Source organism: Choristoneura fumiferana, chromosome 30, assembly GCF_025370935.1.
Source record: "Choristoneura fumiferana chromosome 30, NRCan_CFum_1, whole genome shotgun sequence".
Lineage (NCBI taxonomy): Eukaryota > Metazoa > Arthropoda > Insecta > Lepidoptera > Tortricidae > Choristoneura > Choristoneura fumiferana.
This window is the reverse complement of record NC_133501.1, coordinates 7894511-7902082: the sequence shown is the minus strand read 5'-3', so window position 1 is coordinate 7902082 and position 7572 is coordinate 7894511. Positions and strand designations below refer to the sequence as shown.

Here is a 7572-nt window from a genome sequence, read left to right as displayed (position 1 = left end):
AAGCTAAATCCAACTGCGTCCAGCTTGAATATGTTACTGTTCCAGCACTACACAGTTTGAGAGTAATGGACGTGACTAATTATCATCCAACTACAGGACACTAGTATAAGGGTGGTTACCTACTCGTATGTTTAGGCCTAACTTTAATTTAACAAATACTTAACTGTGCTTACGTTACTGGGTCAATATTCGACAGTTTGAACCGCCTTATTTTCGTGCACACATTTTTTTTATGAATGGTGTAGAATTTGACGACATTTTCATAATTGAAAATGTCGTAAAAATATTTTTTTAGACGTCCTGTAATAGAATCTTCTACCATCTCAACAAAAATGTGCGCACGAAAATCATACGGAATAAACGGTCGTATAATGACTCTACTACTCATACTAGCTCTACCACTCTTCTGTACTCTCACAAACAAAATAATGTTTTACAAGTCCGTTTCAAAGAACCCGTTAAAGTGGTTTATATCGACATCCAGGGCTCATCCTGCGAGAGAACTTCCTACATACTTACGTGAAAAAACACGTTAAAAGTCGATTACTTCGATTACAAAAAATCAATACCTTATAAATAAAGGGTTTACGAGACCAAAAGTTTGGGGACATCTGGTCTAGTCGTGAGACTTAAAATAGAGAGTCTTATGTTAGTACTAAACACAAATTTTTGATTCTCCACCAACATTTCCCTTCCATTATAATAAAATGCTGAAAAGCCTTTAAATAATCGATTTCTCAGGTTCTCTAAGTAATTGACTAGCACGTGTAGGCATTAGTTAGCATAATTGAACCGTTGGCCTCGGCACGTGTCCTCCCTATCTTCTGTGATATAATGTTGTCACATCGCAGTATTCGACATACGAGTAAGAACGGTAGGCACATTGTATGTTTTTCTTTTTCTATTGTTCGACGGCGTCAGAAATACTTGCACACCCGACGGTACTAAAAGGTTATTTCGATACTTGCACACCCGGCGGAACCAAAAGGTTACTTCGATAGTTGCACACCCGACGGCACCAAAAGATTACTTCGATACTTGCACACCCGACGGTACCAAAAGGTTGCTTCGATACTTGAACACCCGACGGTACCAAAAGATTACTTCGATACTTGCACACCCGACGGTACCAAAAGGTTACTTCGATACTTGAACACCCGACGGTACCAAAAGATTACTTCGATACTTGCACACCCGACGGTACCAAAAGGTTACTTCGATACTTGCACACCCGACGGTACCAAAAGGTTACTTCGATACTTGCACACCCGACGGTACCAAAAGATTACTTCGATACTTGCACACCCGACGGTACCAAAAGATTACTTCGATACTTGCACACCCGACGGTACCAAAAGGCTACTTCGATACTTGCACACCCGACGGTACCAAAAGGTTACTTCGATACTTGCATACCCGATGGTACCAAAATACGAGGCACTGCTAAATAGCCTACCAACATGGAAAAGTTGAAAAACATATAATTTCAAAGTTCAATATCTCGAGTACAGAACCTGTTGGCTAGGAATCTCGCTTTTACGTTAAAAATCTGCATCGAAATCGGTCCATCCGTTTGAGAGCTAAGGTGTGCCACAGACAGACAGACAGACCGACATTGGCGTTAAACTTATAACACCCCTCTTTTTGCGTCGTGGATTAAATAAGGTTACCTACCGATACTTGCACACTGGACTAATAATTTGCAAATGGAGATCTAAGGTTAAAATCTAGGTCGGACATGTCTAAGTGGTGCAATAAGTAGGTATTTACATATTTATTTAGTTTACGTTTTACTTTTCTAGCTTATTTAAATATGTATTTTCAAAATACAATTTAACAAAAAAAAGAACTCCGAGCAAAGCTCGATCGATATTATAATAACCACGACAACTTACATTTAAACATGTTTGCTAATGTTGTTCGAAACTCGAAAAAAAAGATCGGTTACCCTTTGTCTTTCTCATTTGAATCTTCAGGAAAACGAAGAAAACCGAAGTCCCGAGCGACAGTAACATTCTGGTTGTACTGTACACGAGAAAGTCGATAACAACAGTTCGAAGGTGTTTTAAGGATTTTAAAATAAAACCAAAATTTAACTTTTCTATCAATTCCAAATTACCAGCTTGTTTTTTATGCCTGAACAATATTCCAATTAAATTATTTAATCAATACTTCAAAAGGTTGGTCTCTGTGGGATTCCAATCGATTCGCACAAACTCGCACAGAGCTAAGTTATTTAATATTCGCCGCACACGCCATCCCTATATCCGGGTCCCAGTGGGAAATACCCGGGTCGCAAGCACATGCTTTGTTTGCCACTCAACATTCTCATGAACCAATTAAAATATTGCTATTGTTTTAAAAAATGTGTGTTACGCAAATCATATATGCATATCATTTCATGAGCCAATTCGGAGCATCCTTATAAGAGCGTTTATACCTGCTGAGCTGGCAACGTTGCATTTTTGTTAGTTTTTCTCGTTTATTCCATAAAAATTGAAGGAAAATTAAATATGTGGTCTAATGAACTGTACTTAATATATAAGTTAATGTGTCTACTCCAATAATTATGCGTGATAGACTTTTATTTTCTTTAAAAACCGTTATTAAACATTTGTTAATTTTTCTATCACAACACATTTTTAATTTTCATTAATTTTTTCATGGAATAATCAAGAATAACTGTCAAAAATGCAAGTTGCCAGCTCAGCAGGTATAAACGCTCTTTAGTTACACGAGGTGGACCCATAACTCAATAGTGAACTGTTGTGAGATTTGCCTTTTTTTCCCCTCCTGTTAACCATTTTCGCCATTCGTATATTTCTTGTAAATTCTTTAGTTAATCTATGTTTAATTGCATGTAGGATTAAGTCATAAACTCAATTTAAGTTAATTTAAAGTCAAAGGATTGTGGCTTGGTGATTAGACTTATGGCCTCTCAAGCAAAAGACCGTAGCTTCGAATCCGGGCTCGCACCTCTGATTCTTTCCATATTCGTGTGCGAAATTTACCACGAGGTTTACGGTGAAGTTAAACATCGTGGGGAAACCTGCGCAGCCTGTAAAGTAATTCAACAGTGCGTGTGAATTTCTCAATCCGCACTGGGCCCCAATGGGAACTGAGGCCTGCGCCTAGCATTAGATAACGTATATAGGCTGGGATGATGGTGATAAAATGATTATGTAACAATTTTGCACTCTTTGTTACGGTAAAATTAAGTGATATTTTCCTTAATTTATTGAATCAGGCGTTACTTTTCAGAGGATATTTTCCACTTGACACCCTAATTCCAACTCTAATTACAACGACACGAAATGGAACTAAACACTGTCACCGCACGATAAACGAGACTCGCGCGTTATCGTTCAAAACAACGTCCAAAAAGGACACTATAATTTATCTTAAGCTATATAATAGTTATGTAGACGGTACGCCTGCGGGGCTACTACGAAATTCGAAAATCGCAGTCCGTGTCGTTCCATCCCTTCGACACTTACACTATTTAATACGAGAGTGAGAGGGATGGTGCGATACGAACTTCAATTTTCGAAATTCGGAGTAGGTCCTCTGCGTCACCCGGGTTTCCGGAGTAATGCGATCGCCGGATGAAACCACCCGGCTGAATACTGATAAAGGACAGTGACCCCGCTAGGGTATTTATCACCCCGCTGTTGCATAATATATATGATACGGCGCAATCGCTTTGGAATAAAGATGTACCCCCTTATTCATAAACGACAATCAAACCTATTTTAGTTAAAATGCCGCTAAAATTCGTTTGTCCTTATCTGTCACTTCGACATTTGTATTTGTTAGAAAGGGACAAAGCATTTGTTAGTTAACATAGGCTTGTTAAGTTTTATGAATAAGGGGGTAAGTCATTAGTAAGCATATTGCTCACTTGCTCGTTTGCCATCCAGCCGAATTATATATATATATATATATATATATATATATATATAATTCGGCTGGATAAATATATGTATATATATATATATATATATATATATACATATATTTCAAAACAACTGGGCCACAATCAATTCGCCTAAATTAATTCTACAAGTTAACCATGATAATAATAATCATTAATTAATCCGGAACACGGTGCTGTGTTCTAAAACAAGCATTGTCGATGTCGGTGCAAAGACTGCCAGGTTGAAGTGGGACTGGGCCGACCCCGTCAGCTGAATGCATCCACACTGCGGTGGGCTAAAAATGCCACTGAGTGGGTCCCACAGGACGGATGGCGACGGCGGTGGCGGGACGACCTGGACATATTTCTGGACGAATGGCCTCCGGCTGCTTAGGATCGGGAGAAATGGCGGACATGGGGGGAGGCCTTTGCCCAGCAGCGGGACATCAATCCAGGCTAGATAATAATAACAATAATATCTTTATTTCAATCATCACAAGATCATGGTGCTAATAAAACATATTTAGCCCAATCTAACCTCTCCCTACCTCTCCTCTACTCCTCTGGATTACTTAATATTCGACTGGGTTTCATTGACTGACTGACCTGACATAAACTCAAACCATAAATTAATTTTGAACCTAGCAATCCATCAAAAGCTTCAACTAGCTGCAAAATACTCTCAAACAAATCGTGTCTCCGGACAAAAATACAGAAACAAAATTAACCGCACGCTTTTGCGATAAAAGGATGAGGAATAGTATGTTCGGGCCGGTCTGATTTACGTCCGGATCGCATCACTCAAGCAATATCCGGGTACCCGGGGCCGAGCACGGCCACGGTACGACAGACGCAGGTAACGGAAATGGAATAATTTTTCATTTTCTCGCGTGATTAATTAACGAGCCGATTTTCCAAGTTATACCTACGCTCGTATTCTTATGTACGAAGCATTTGATTTAAGCCTTATTTGAATATGAAAGAGGAATTTTGTAATTACAATTATTAGGGAATTATAAAGAAGGTTAATTTTGACGATGGATAATATCAGAGCCGAGATACATATATATAGAGCCTATTGGTCTGACCTATATGTCCTCTCATGCGATCGTGCGTTTGAGGCAGGACTACACCTCTCAATTTTTCGGAATTTATACATTACATTAATTTATTTGATATTTACTATGAACTTTTGTGTAAAAAATATAGTGAGGAAACTCATATGCCTACAATAATTCAACTAGTGTGTGTAAGTAAAGTTCGGGAGGTCTTTTCCCAACAGGGAATGTGTAAGGATGTCCGAGACAACGAAACACAAAACACATAATATACTGTTTAAGTTACGTTACAGTTGAACTGCTAGGGCAAAGGCCAGAAGTTCAACTGCTATTGTATGAAAGCTTTACTCAAACCTCATTGTAATAGAAACAACCATGCCCAGATTAAATTATATTGTAACTGATAACTCACGTCTTAAACCGAGTTTAGCTCGACATGTTTCGGGCTATTTCGTAGCGCTTCTTTTCAGCCGCAACACGCACACTACGCGCCACCGCTTTAATATGAGTGAGTCTCACGGTAGTTTTATGTTCAAAACCATGCCCAGAGCTTCACTGCAAGATCAAATTAGAAATGAGACGATCGATGAACGTTCTGCCGTTAATGAAAACACGCATTACATAAAATAAAATCTGAAAATAAAATCTCTCTTGTAAATTTAATGTGTAGCTCAAATATTCTTCGCGTAGACACTAAATAGGCAGCCAAAAGTTTGCTTAATTCTGGCCAAAGTTTGATGCCGCGATAAAAAGTGACAATGTCTTTAAAATAAGTTGACACTTGGTTATTCCAGCCTTGTCCCGCCAAGCACACGCCGGAGTGGATTTATCAAACAAGGTCGCAGCGTCTTACGACGACGATAAAAAATAAAACAACACGTCTCCCTTGTGACAGATGAGATCTGAAACGAGATCTTAGGGTGTGTTACAGCCGCTAACAAGGTTCTTGATGAATGAACATCCCTAAAGTTGAACATTAGAAAGTTGAACTACCGCTGGTGAAATGTCGGCAGTTAACCTGTATTAAATTATTTATTGAATCAGGCGTTACTTTGCGGAGGTCCATATCGTATTAAATTGACACAACTATAGTCCGCCACCAACGAGATGGACGGATGACCGATGAAAAGTCGGGTTCACGGCGGATGCAGGCCGCTGATAACTGAACCAACTAAAGCCTAAAACCTACGGATGGTATGATAATGATGATGGCAGTCCGTCACTTCATATAGTGCTGTTGAACAAAGGCCGCCCTCTTGCCACGCTAACAATGAATGATAGAACTAAAAGAATTTCTTTGCTCACCCGCGACCTTATGATAGCTAAGTTTATGCAAGATATGCGTGTTCATGCAGTTCCTCCACCTCCACACTGTACGAACACACACAAACCCACACTACACTGACGCGTTTAGAACTTAACCAGAACTCATCTTCAGAGCAACACAACCGTATAGATACAGACCACCACCAGATTTTACCAGATGTTAGTATAATTAGACGAATGACTCGATATATAAATATTAAACAGTAAAAAAAATGAAATTGTTACAGATTATCACATTATACTGTACCGATTACAAAGCTTAAGCGTTGCGGGCCACGAGCTTTGCGTCTCTTGGATCGTTACATAGTGTAACGTTCGTTTCGTTTAATCATTACATAGTTTTACCACCCGCGCGGACGGTAAACGTCACTGTAAAACCACACTAATACGCTCAGCTTTGAGGACATCATTACCATCAAATTTACACACAGCCTGCATGAACAGGCTCTGTGGCCACTCCAGGCTTCGGCCTCATTACTTAGAATTAGGCGAAACTGTAGAAAAAATGCGAAATCCTTCACGAAATGAATATTCAACAAGAAACGACACGGGGGCATAGCATAATTAAAAATTATTTCAAACCGGGCCTTATATTTAATTAACAATTCAACGCGTAAATTTTCAAAAGGAAAGAACCATATTTGATTAAGTCTTGATTAAAAAACATTTTTTAACAGGGCTACGAAGATTACCTAGTGCCATTTTGTTTTTTACTGACTTCGGTTTTCAATATTTTTCAATATTTCATATATCATTTAACCTGATTCTATAAACCATTGTATGGCCAAAAGTTCGTTTATGATACATATATGTCGTTAACTTAACAGCTTTGTTATATTGTACAGATCAGTCTTTTTCAAAATTACAGCATTTAGTTACAGCTAAAAACCATAATACCTATTTAAGTACTTCCGAATCACAGCCATTCCGTTGAAAATATTTAGTAAGTAGAATGAGAAACGTACCTGAAACAAAAAAAAAGATAATATTAGCAAAAATTTAGTTGTTCGTTTATTCTTACAAAAGCAATGTTCAAATTTCTAGTTACATTAAATTATATTTTGATATTAAATTAACAGACTAGAATACGCAGAAAATTAGTTTTTTTTACGTCCCTGCCACAAAAGAATTACAAAGGACGTGGTTTATTAAATTTGGTCAATTTGTACTATAAGTTTGAGTGAAGATCGCAACATTATATGAAAAAAACAAACACAAAATATAGAAATAGGTATAGACCTATGCTACTTAGTTTAATCTTATCAAGTTTAC

The 7572-nt window shown here is 38.2% G+C and overlaps 1 protein-coding gene across 1 annotated transcript in view; it reads left to right on the top strand.

Annotated features, from left to right (window-relative positions):
* The window catches only part of LOC141444506 (uncharacterized), a 25364-nt gene that overhangs the window by 2476 nt on the left and 15316 nt on the right, over positions 1-7572 (top strand). The gene's annotated exons all lie outside the window — the stretch shown is intronic.